Below are 12,749 nucleotides of genomic sequence, written 5' to 3'. Positions count from 1 at the left end.
GTTATTGTACTCATCGGTGTTGTCTCGTTTGCATACCTACTATAGGTGTGAGGAGGGATAGGAGGAGGATGCAGCAAAGGTTATCGAAACCGAATGTCGCTGCCTACTTGAAAACTTTCGGCACGAGGCTCGGGTGCAGGTTGTTCGAGACTACTATGCCTCGCGGCGTATTAGGAAGGACAAGGCGAAGTGCCGTGATTCTAATATGGAGAAGGAGCATTACATGAAGGTAATTACATGTTATTAAGGCTTTGTAGTTAGTTTCCTTGATTTGGTTCTTACGCGCTCAAATTTCTCTTTATTAACTTAGGTGCCCCAGAGATGGTGTGTGGATAAGGTGGATTGTTGGGAGGCCTTCGTGGATCAGTGGTGCTCCGAAATGTGGGAGGCCAGCAACAACAACGCCAAGGAGAGGCGTGGCAAAATGGTTGGTGTGCCACACCATCAAGGGAGCGTCAACTTAATCCAATTGGGCAAGAACTGGGTATGTGGTTTGCTTCATGCCTCATGCAATTAATTCTTAATGCTATATTGAGCCCTTTACTAATACAAATTTCCCCTCTCTCTCTTTTAGGCGCGTCACAATAAGACGGAGGTGCCACAGATGTACGACATGTATGCGATGTCCCATACCGCCTCATACAAGAAGGTCAAGGCATTCTCTGAGTCCGACCTCGAGCATCGAGAAAACTTCACCAACATCTCCTCCCACCACAAGCTCGTGAAGTACAGAGATCACGGGAAGGCGAGGAAAGGGGAGGACTTTAACCAGAGCGAGGGGCCTATTGATCCAAAGCTGGTGATGATGGCTGGCAACAGGAGGCCCCATGGCTCGATCACCATTGGAGACGTCCTTATATGTTGTCCTAACACTCTCCGGTAGATAAAGGCATACCAAACGAGCTCCTGTCATGAGATAACACCTCGTCCACGGCCAGTCGAGCTCGCCATCGAGGTTAGTTTAATGGACTCAACTATATTTCCGCATTATGTTGTGCGTTGGAACCAATATGATTACAATGTTAACAATGAGTTGTGTTGCAGGCTGCTATTCTGAAAGAGAGAGAGGCAATGCAGGCAGTTCTGGCGGAGAAGGATAAGGAGATGAAGGAGCTGGAGGAGAGGACGACTGCACTGGTGGAGGCGGAGAGGGCACAGAATGATGCGTCTAACACGGACATATATGAGCTCTTCATGGTAAGTTTCTTCTTCATATTATTTCAAATCTTGCATTTTAATGTCCGTTTCATTAATAACTAAAAAGTCTGACTTGTCGAAACCAAATGTACAGTCTATCTACGAGAAGACCGGCCAAGTCCCTCCGGCGATGCCAGTCATTAACATGGCGGGGACGGTGAGTTTCATTTCAATGCACTCATCTTAAGAGTGTCATCATGCTAACGACACATTGCAAACGATGTTTGGTGCAGAATATCTCCCGAAACGCATCGCACGACCCTTCTACAGTAGAGCCTTCTCCACGACAGCCTTCTCCACGTGAAACAAGCCAGAGCCACCGTGCTTCACCGCTGTGATTACAATAATGGTATGTTATCCTCCTTCTTCTTCTCTCCTCCTTCTTTTCCTTCTTCTTCTCCTTCTTCTTTTCTTCTTCTTCTCCTCTTCCTTCTCCTTCTCCTACTCCTTATTTTTCTTCTCCTTCTTCTTCTCTTCTTGCTTCTTCTCTTTCTTCTTCTACATAACTTATTTTCCCCAACATAGACATACTTAGCTAATTGTAGCGACCTGACTCAAGACGAGTCAAGCCTCTGTGTTTCTGTGCCATCCCTGGATCAGTATGCTGGCACACACAGTATCTCAATGTATATATCAAAGTGCAATCACATGTAAATAGCGTAAAACTGATATATACCTTAAATATCTCAGCGGAAGCGGTCAAGGGAGTGGAGTCCCAATAAACACGAACGGCAAGTTGAGTGTAGGCCGTAACCCTGAATCATACTCTTACTCGTTGAAGAAAAATATCTGCAACATAAGACGTTGCAGCCGTGTAGGTCAGCATATTGAATATGCCGGCAAGTCACATGTGAGAGGGGTGAAAAGTAATTATCTATACTATATGCATATATGGCAGGTGGGGCTATAAGTTTTTAGCGAAAAGCAAGTTTTCTCCTACATCAAGAGGGGGCTAAAAGCAAAATGTTACTACAAAAGTTGGTTGTTAACGAGATGGTTCCGCCAACCAGTTCTCGTACCCGAGTTGTCAATAATTACCCTCATCAAATATATTTAATGGTGTTGAGAAATCCAGATAAGTTCAGTTCCTTTGGCTCAAGTCGTCCATGACCGTGGACACGGCTAATCGATTAGGTTTGAGTACTCTGCAAAGTTTTGCACACGTTCCCCACAAGATTTGATCGCTTCCGTGTATGTCCTCGCACTTCAAGGTGTTTGAAGACCGGATGATCAAAACATGGTCTTTCAACGGGTCCCTCTGAATCCCTGTCGGTGCCCATCCATTCCTACCGTTCGTCTACATCTGCTAGCACCGCCTGTCCAGAGTCGTCGCGTTGTCCAACCAAGCCAGAGCCCATAATGACTTGTGGCTGTGCAGGTAAGCCTTGGGTCTTGAAAATATCCGTCCGTCTCTTTGAGCCTGGGTGAAGCTTTCCGCAGGATGACATGGCCTCTCCAGCATCCCGGGCATCCACTGGGTTCTCCAGGGAGCCGATCAACCGTCCTTCACCCAGAGTTGCATTGTGTCCGAGGTCTTGAAAATCTTGTCTTAACCGGTCTTGATTATTTAATCAACCTCGCATCACTCGTGTTATGCACTCAACCGAAATCCCGTCTACTCAAGCATAGCAATATGAATTATGTCGTCCCGGGGCCAAGTATCGGGGTTGTTGTGTGCCTACCACATGATACTACAATCTATACTAAAATTTCCAAGTACCTAAGCAGCATGCAATTGGGCATAGGATGGAAGAACTACGATGCATAAAACATAGGTGATAGTATGATCAAAGTGACTTGCCTGTGATGTTGACGAAGAAGAATTTCTCGAGAAAATAACTTGATAGACTACTCGTCACTCTCTGATGAAATCTATATAGCAAACATATCATTCACATAAGCACTCATAGTAGCAATCATTCTAGCAATCAAAGCAAAAGAGAGTGCGAATAAGAATCCGGAGAAAACATCAAATAAGATTAGGGAGTCTTCTACTACGTCAAAACACTAAATGATTTTCTTGTCCAACAGAAAATAATTACAAGGAACTAAGATATAAGTTTGACTAAGACAAAATAAAGTATTTTTCACAAAACTTTTTGAAAGAATTCCCAAACGGAATTTGAAACATGCGGAAACCAATTGCAAGTTACTAAGGAACTAGAATTGATTTCATGAAGACAAATAAATATAAAATAAAAACTTGTTGCTAAACTACTGTTAACTAACATAAAAAAAACAATAATAATCTTTCTGAAATAATAAATAAAATATTTTAAAACGAAAATAGAAAAGGAATTAGCCGAAATCCTAAAAGAGGTGAAACAGAAATTGTTTCACATGAAATAATGAGCTAATATACTCAAACCAATCTGAAATTCTTACCACTGATTAATAGGATCACTAGTGATCAGTACCAAAAGGAATCAAATTAAAAGCTATTTTTATACTCTTGGAATAAGCAAAACAAGTTTTAAACTAAATCTGATCTAACTTATATTTGCAAATTTCAAACATAGACATATTATATGTTTTTAAAAACTACAGGCAATTTGTGAGCTACTGGAAAAAGAATCACTATCATTGGACTTCGGGATAAAAAGTTGTGGCCAAAACAAAACAGAAACTTTATGTTTTTGCAATTTAGACAGAAAAATATAAAGCTAACTAGTACTAAAAGGAGGGTACACGTGGCATGTTGCTATAGGCTGCGGAGGGCGTTTGTTGGAACGTTTTGAGAAACGGCCGGAGCTAACTAAAAAACTACTGGCTAAAACATAAGTGAAAATAAACCACCGGTTTTCTACTCTAAACCGAAGGGGTACTTCTCGGATCTAATCTACACCCTAGAACAAAGATCTAAGGGCTATAAACGAAAAAAAGAAAACAACAGAGAGGGGAGGGAGAGCTACCGTGGCTGGGGGCTGGTACTCCGGCGAGGTCACGTCGCCGGCGAGGGGGAGGGGGCTCCGAGGCGGTGAAGATGTCGAGGAGGCGGCGGCGGTGCTCCTCCTCCGAGGGGAGGCGGCGGCGGGGCGAAGAGGGGCTCGGGTGCTGCTCCAGGAGGGGGGGGCCGAAGGTGGCTGTGCTGCTGCCGGCGAGGTGCTGCAGAGGCTAGGGGCGGCGGCTTGGCGAGGTAAGGGTGGGAACGGGGGTGGCTCGGGGTGGGCTCTTATATAGGCCAGGAGAGGGGAGAGCTAAGGAAGGAGGGGAGGGAAATCGGGGAAGATCCCGGGTACTGGTGCTGCTCGGTTTCGGTGTGGGAAGAAAATAGGAAGGGGGAGGAAGAAGGGTGGCCGACGGGGGAGTGGGTTCGGTCGGGGGCCCCACTGGGCAGTGAGAGAGAGGCGGGGAGGGAAGGGGCGGTTGACCGGTATTTAGGGATTTAGATCCCGGGGACAGTGGGATCTCGGCCCAAGTCTAAAAAGCGCTCGGGCGGCGGCGGCTAACTTTCCTATTTTCTAACTTTTTCCGAAACAGAAAACAAAAGCTAATAAAAAGGAAATAAATCAAAATATTAATATAGGGTATTATATAGCAAAAAAATCAGAAAAATATCCTCTATCCGAATAACATTTTTCCAAAGCAAAAATAAAACTTAAAAAAAATGTTTTTTCAGAAATTCCCAAATTTGCTTTATTTCTTTTTGCAAATAATCTTTGGGTTTCTTGGCTCAAATATTTCAGAAATTGCCTGTACTTTGGAGGGTCATTTTCCTCCTCTCTTTTCTGTTTGACAGAAAGTATTTCCCGGCATTTCTTGCACGAAGAAAACAAATAAAAATGCAAGGGAATTCAAATGTAAATATCTCCGTTCAAATTCTTTATAGTTGAAGAAGTCATGTCTTCTTCTCTCTTTGCTTTTAAAACATTGAATTTGAATTCACGGGAGAAGGGGAAAGTCATTTTATTCCCTGTCATTCAAAAGTTTCGAAAAGTTTCAAATTTCACACAAGTTTCAATCACTGAGTAAACAAACAAACAATCAATCTAATAATTATATTAACATTCCAAAATTTATAAATTTTGGGATGTTACACTAATTGTCCTCCAAAATGACATAATTAGCTTAGTTAGGTAAAAACATCATAGGAACCTTGGTTAGCTCATTAAAATGACTAATTTAGCTCCAAAATGACATAATAAGCTCATAATGGCCTATTTAATAAACAATGACCTATACTTACCTAATTATCCTCCAAAATGACATAATTAGCTCCAAAAAGGCATAATTAGCTAATTTAGCTCGAAGAAGAGGACAAGAGGAGAAGAAAGATGAAAAATGAAAAGAAGGAAGAAGAAGAAGAAGAGAAGAAGAAGGAGAAGGAGAAGGAGAAGAAGGAGAAGGACCTAGCCCCCTCCTTCTTCTTCTCTCCTCCTTCTTTTCCTTCTTGTTTTCTTCTTCTTCTCCTCTTCCTTCTCCTTCTCCTCCTCCCCCTCCTTCTTTTTCTTCTTCTCTTCTTGCTTCTTCTCTTTCTTCTTCTACGTACCTTATGTTCCCCAACATAGACATACTTAGCTAATTGTCCTCCAAAATGACATAATTAGCTTAGTTAGGTAAAAACATCATAAGAACCTTGGTTAGCTCATTAAAATGACTAATTTAGCTCCAAAATGACATAATAAGCTCATAATGGCCTATTTAATAAACAATGACCTATACTAACCTAATTATCCTCAAAAAATGACATAATTAGCTCCAAAAGGTATAATTAGCTAATTTAGCTCGAAGAAGAGGACAAGAGGAGAAGAAAGAGGAAAAATGAAAAGAAGGAAGAAGAAGAAGAAGAGAAGAAGAAGAAGCAGGAGAAGGAGAAGAAGGAGAAGGAGCTAGCCCCCTCCTTATTCTTCTCTCCACCTTCTTTTCCTTCTTCTTTTCTTCTTCTTCTCCTCTTCCTTCTCCTTCTCCTTCTCCTCCTCCTTCTTCTTCTTCTTCTTTCTCTTCGCCTTCTTCTTCTCTTCTTGCTTCTTCACTTTCTTCTTCTATGTAGCTTATTTTCCCCAACATAGACATAGACATACTTAGCTAATTGTCCTCCAAAATGACATAATTAGCTTAGTTAGGTAAAAACATCAAAATAACCTTGGTTAGCTCATTAAAATGACTAATTTAGCTCCAAAATGACATAATAAGCTCATAATGGCCTATTTAATAAAAAATGAACTATACTTACCTAATTATCCTCCAAAATGATATGATTAGCTCCAAAAAGGCATAATTAGCTAATTTAGCTCAAAGAAGAGGACAAGAGGAGAAGAAAGAGAAAAATGAAAAGAAGGAAGAAGAAGAAGAAGAAGAAGAAGAGAAGAAGAAGAGAATAAGAAGGAGAAGGAGAAGAAGGAGAAGGAGCTAGCCCCCTCCATCTTCTTCTCTCCTCCTTCTTTTCCTTCTTCTTTTCCTTCTTCTTCTCCTCTTCCTTCTCCTTCTCCTTCTCCTCCTCCTCTTCTTTTTCTTCTCCTTCTTCTTCTCTTCTTGCTTCTTCTCTTTCTTTTTCTACGTAGCTTATTTTCCCCAACATAGACATAGACATACTTAGCTAATTGTCCTCCAAAATGACATAATTAGCTTAGTTAGGTAAAAACATCATAAGAACCTTGGTTAGCTCATTAAAATGACTACTTTATCTCGAAAATGACATAATAAGATCATAATGGCCTATTTAATAGAAAAAATGACCTATACTTACCTAATTATCCTTCAAAATGACATAATTAGCTCCAAAAGGCATAATTAGCTAATTTAGCTGAAAGAAGAGGACAAGAGGAGAAGAAAGAGGGAAAATGAAAAGAAGGAATAAGGAGAAGAGAAGAAGAAGAGAAGAAGAAGAGAACAGGAAGGAGAAGGAGAAGAAGGAGAAGGAGCTAGCCCTCCTTCTTCTTCTCTCCTCCTTCTTTTCCTTCTTCTTCTCCTTCTTATTTTCTTCTTCTTCTCCTCTTCCTTCTCCTTCTCCTCCTCCTCCTCCTTGTTCTTTTACTTCTCCTTCTTCTTCTCTTCTTGCTTCTTCTCTTTCTCTTCTTCTACGTAGCATAGACTCATCCAACAAAGACTAAATTGGCTAATTATCCTACAAAATGACATACTTAGCTTAGTTAGGTGAAAACATCATAATAACCTTGGTTAGCTCATTAAAATGACTAATTTAGCTCCAAAATGAAATAATAAGCTCAAAATGGCATAAGAACCTTGGTTAGCTCATGAATATTATATACTTAGCTTGGCTTCCACCTAAATGACATAATTAGCCAATTTAGCTCCAAAATGCCTTAATAATCGTAATTGGCTCCAAAATGACATATTTTACCCAAGTTAGCTCTAGAATGGCCTATACTTAGCTTGGCTTCCACCTAAATGACGTAATTAGCTTAGTTAGCTCCAAAATGGCCTATTTAATAAAAAAAATGACCTATACTTAACTAATTATCCACCAAAATGACATAATTAGCTCCAAAAAGGCATAATTAGCTAATTTATCCTGAAGAAGAGGACAAGAGGAGAAGAAAGAGGAAAAATGAAAAGAAGGAAGAAGAAGAAGAAGAGAAGAAGAAGGAGAAGGAGGAAGAAGAAGGAGAAGAAGGAGAAAGTGGAGAGAAGCTCCTTCTCCTTCTTCTCCTCCTTCTTCTCCTTCTCCTTGTCCTTTTTCTTTTCTTCTTCTTCTCCTCTTCCTTCTCCTTCTCCTCCTCCTCCTCCTCCTCCTCCTTCTTTTTCTTCTTCTTCTTTTTCTTCTCCTTCTTCTTCTCTTCTTGCTTCTTCTCTTTCTTCTTCTACGTAGCTTATTTTCCCCAACAAAGACATACTTAGCTAATTATCCTCCAAAATGACATAATTAGCTTAGTTAGGTAAAAACATCATAAGAACCTTGGTTAGCTCATTAAAATGACTAATTTAGCTCCAAAATGACATAATAATGTCAAAATGGATTAATAATCATAGTTGGCTACAAAATGACATATTTTATCCAAGTTAGCTCTAGAATGACCTATATTTAGCTAAGTTCTCTCCTAAATGACATAATAATGCTATGTAGCTCCAAGATGACCTATTCCACCTAACTTAGCTATTAAATGGCCTATACTTAGCTAAGTTCTCTCCGAAATAACCTATACTTCTCTTCTTCATCTAGTATTCTTCTTCTAACTTTTTATTTGTCATTTTGCGGATTACATTCACTTCACGAGAAGCTTGGATTATATTGATGGAATGCTTGAATATGGTTTCTTGTACCATGGCTTCATGGAAACTTGTATTGAAACTATTGTAGTATATGGATATATATGAAACTTTGTATATGCATGGATGAAACTGGTGTAATATATGGTTTGGTATGGATGCAACTTGCATAATATGTATGTACTATGGATGAAAGTTATTTTAATATGGTTATGAGTACGGAAACAAATTTATTTATGTCAAATATATATATATATATGTATATATATATATCCTGATTATTGTGAAAATTGCTGGATATAATAGAAAATAAAATAAACAGGGGCTGTTTTGAGCCTTTGCCGTCCGCCCACCGACGGCAAAGGCCATAGGGCAGATGACAAAGGAAGGAGGGCTGACGGCAAAGGTGGGAGGGTGTGGGTGCAAAGGTGGAGGTAGAGAGGGGCTGGGTGCCCCCTTTGCCGTTGGCCTCAAATATGGTTGACGGCAAAGAGAGGACGTGATATGTCTCCAACGTATCTATAATTTTTGATGGTTTCATGCTATTATCTTGTCAAACTTTGGATATTTAGTTTGCCTTTTATATCTTTTTTGGGACTAACTTATTAACTCAGTGCCAAGTGCCAGTTCCTGTTTTTTCCATGTTTTTGACCCCTTTCAGAGGAGGATTTTAAACGCAGTCCAAACGGAACTAAACTTCCAAAAAGATTTTTTTCTGACACAGAAGAAGATCGGGGAGCGTGAGAATCAGGGCAGGGGCCAGCAGGGACCCCACAAGCCCCCTAGCCGCGGCCGGGGGCCCGCGCCTCCCAGGCTTGTGGGCTCCCTGGGCTACCTCTACCCTAGGTCTTTCACCTATATATTCCCTAAAATCCTAGAAAAAATCAGGAGATCATCGAAAGTACTTTTCCGCCGCCGCAAGCTTCTGTCTCCGCAAAATCCCATCTGGGGCATGTTCTGGTGCCCTGCTGGAGGGGATTCGGACACGGAGGGCTTCTTCATCAACACCATGACCTCTCCGATGATGCGTGAGTAGTTCACCACAGACCTACGGGTCCATAGCTAGTAGCTAGATGCCTTCTTCTCTCTCTTGGATCTTCAATACAAAGTTCTCGATGATCTTCATGGAGATCTAGCCGATGTAATCTTCTTTTGCAGTGTGTTTGTCGAGATCCGATGAATTGTGGATTTATGATCAGATTATCTATGAATCTTATTTGAGTTTCTTTTGATCTCTTATATGCATGATTTCATATCCTTGTAATTCTCTTCGAGTTGTGGGTTTTGTTTGGCGAGCTTGATCTATGATTCTTGCAATGGGAGAAGTGCTTGGTTTTGGGTTCATACCGTGCGGTGACCTCACCCAGTGACAGAAGGGGTAGCGAGTCATGCATCATGTTGTTGCCATCAAGGGTAAAATGATGGGGTTTTCATCATTGGTTTGAGGTTATCCCTCTACATCATGTCATTTTTCTTAAGGCATTACTCTGTTCGTCATGAACTCAATACACTAGATGCATGCTGGATAGTGGTTGATGTGTGGAGTAATAGTAGTAGATGCAGAAAGTATCGGTCTACTTGTCTCGGACGTGATGCCTACACTACTAGGAAAAGGGCTATAGATGATATAGACAGCAATGGCGCACCACACAAGTAGTGCGCCACTATTCTATAGGAGTGGCGCACCATGTGCAGGTGTGCCATTAGTGTAATGGACACTAATGGCACACCACACACTCGGTGCGCCACTACTAACAAACTTTTTTTTCCAAAAGTAATAATGACGCACCGGGGCAGAGTGCGCCATTACTAGTTTAACTAGTAATGGCGCACCACTCACCCAGTGCGCCACTACTATATTTTTTTGCAAAAGTACTAATGGCGCACCGGGGCAGAGTGTGCCATTACTAGTTTAACTAGTAATGGCGCACCACTCACCCAGTGCGACACTACTATATATATATATATATATATATATATATGTTTTTTTGCAAAACTACTAATGGCGCAACACCAGCTGGTGCGCCATTAGTAGTTTTGCAAAAAAAGTAGAGAGAGAGAGACGGCGCAACATATCCAACATCCATCCAAGCACAAGCACACGGGATGCTGCGGCTGAACCACCACGGGTCGAGATCCCGTCGTCCTCCAGCGCGCCGGTGCCCTCGGAGGACGTGCTCCTCCGCCTCCCCCGCACGCACCTCCACCTCATTGATCGCCGGCGTAGCCTCCCGGTCGCCGCCGGCGACCTCTCCCTGCTCCGGATCCGCGCCGGCGACACCTCCCTCGCCGCCATCGCGCGGCTCGGCCCCATCCAGTGGCCACTCGCCCGCGACGTTGCCGCCATCAAGCTCGACCCCTGCCACTACTCCTTCTCCCTCATCGTCCCCGACACCCCGGCCCCGCTCCACTACGGCCTCACGCTCTCCGACCCCGACCCGCGCCTCGACGACGTCCTCGCCACCTACACAAGGTTCTTGGCCTATTCCTTTGTCGGTAGCGAGGGGCTCGCCGACATCGTGCGCGGCGAGGTGGAGGGGCCGCCTACTGGACGACCGTGGCACCAAACGTCGAGGAGTACGGTGGCTCCGTGGCGAAGGAGATCGCGGTGCGTATCGACAACCTGGCCAAGGGGGTACTCTGGTGCGGCGATATGACGGTGGAGAGGCTCCGGTGGGGAAACGAGGTGCTCAGGAAGAGGATCCAGCCCGGTGATGCGGAGGCCGAGGTCAGCCCAGAGATGCTCAAACGGATCAAAATGTGAGTATTACACTTTTCTTCTCACTTGTTCATATCAAATGTGTTTTTAATTTACAGTAAGATTTGTGATGCATAATGAGTAAATGTTTCAGGTTTCGGGAACATCACAGTTTGTAGTAGTCAGATAAGATTAGATTACTAGTCCATCCAATCCGAATTAAATAAACTTATGATTGGCAAGGGTAATCTATGCAAATTAGTCAAGTAATCCTTGGGCTTAATTACACGATTTGGACAAGACATAATTTCAGACAAATATTACGGTTGCTGCCAGTTAGAAAGAATCAGTACATGTGGTTTCTGGCAGGGTTAAGAAGGTGACCAAAATGTCTGAGGAAGTGGCTGCTGGAATACTGTGTGGAGTCGTGAAGGTTAATGGCTATTTTACAAGTTCATTAGCTAACTCACAAGTTGGCAAGAAGTTCTTCAACCTATTGCCTGGAGAGATTGTTCTTGCCTCGCTTGATGGGTTTGGTATGTCATCGTTTTTCTTAAAATAGAATGTGACCCATGTTAATACGTATTTGCGCGGCGTGAATCATGAAAATGACGCCAAACTTAAGTATACCACGAAACAAGATCAATATATATACCACGCGGACACACGACGCTTAAGTACCATTTACCGGTGCAGACATCGTGGTAGACAACTGCGCCATTTTGTGCGCGGGAGGGGAGGCGGAGTGTGGTTACTACAAAATAGACCCACTTATATTGCTAAAAAAGAAGAAGACTAAAAATTCCTTGTTAGTTGGGTACATCTTTTGTGAGACACAGGGGACTGGTTTTATTACAAGATTTCCATGTTTAAGTACTCTAGCTGATATTTAGCTGGCGACTATGGGTTATTGTTGCCTTTGTTGGCGAATCAGGATTACAGCCCCTGTTTTCTACATGTTACACCACTTAGGTTTCTGATGAGCTTGTATTCTTGTAAGTTTGTATTTCCATATGTGAAAAGAAAATCCTCTCACCACACTGTAGCTTGAGTAGTAATGATGACCATTGCTGGTGGACCGTGAGAAAATGAGAACACGAGATAATTTTACACTGGTGCTTATGTCTGCAGCGTAGATTAGTCATCCATGAGATATGTATTTGTTGATGCTATATCTAGTCATGTAATTGTAGTGTCAAGACCTGAATAGGTGTTGACCCAGAAGATAGTAGGATGTCCTCATTGGGCAGTTAATGTGGGTGTGATTAATTGGAATGTTTGATATTTGATAATGGAAGTCATTAAAATTTTGTTGCGACCGAGTAAATTTGCCAAGCTATATCCCCTGGACAGTCTTTGAGGTCAATTCTTTTCTTTCTGAAACGAATATAGTGCAATAAATGTAGCATTCTTGCCTTTAGTGGACCTAACATGTTGTGCTCTTGTGCACTACAGGTGTCTGTAATCATGCTTTCCACTTCCACTGCATCAGCAGGTGGCTCAAGACTCGCCAAGTGTGCCCACTAGGTAACCGCAGTCCCTGTATGGCCGAAGTTCATCTTGTTTGAAATCTTCATACTGACCAGCATATTTATTTTGTTCCACGTTGCAGACAACAGCGAATGGGAGTTCTAGAAATACGGCCACTAGATCACCCTCCTCCACCGCTGGCCTAGTACCGCCACAC

At 42.3% G+C, this 12,749-nt stretch overlaps 1 pseudogene; it reads left to right on the top strand.

Moving 5' to 3' along the window:
• The first annotated feature begins 10,051 nt into the window (after positions 1-10,051).
• On the top strand, positions 10,052-12,198 carry LOC123408601 (annotated as a pseudogene).
• Positions 12,199-12,749: the final 551 nt, after the last annotated feature.

This window comes from Hordeum vulgare, chromosome 7H (genome assembly GCF_904849725.1).
Source record: "Hordeum vulgare subsp. vulgare chromosome 7H, MorexV3_pseudomolecules_assembly, whole genome shotgun sequence".
In the NCBI taxonomy this organism is placed as follows: domain Eukaryota; kingdom Viridiplantae; phylum Streptophyta; class Magnoliopsida; order Poales; family Poaceae; genus Hordeum; species Hordeum vulgare.
Note: the sequence above shows the minus strand (reverse complement) of the source record. Positions and strands in the feature narration are given on the sequence as shown.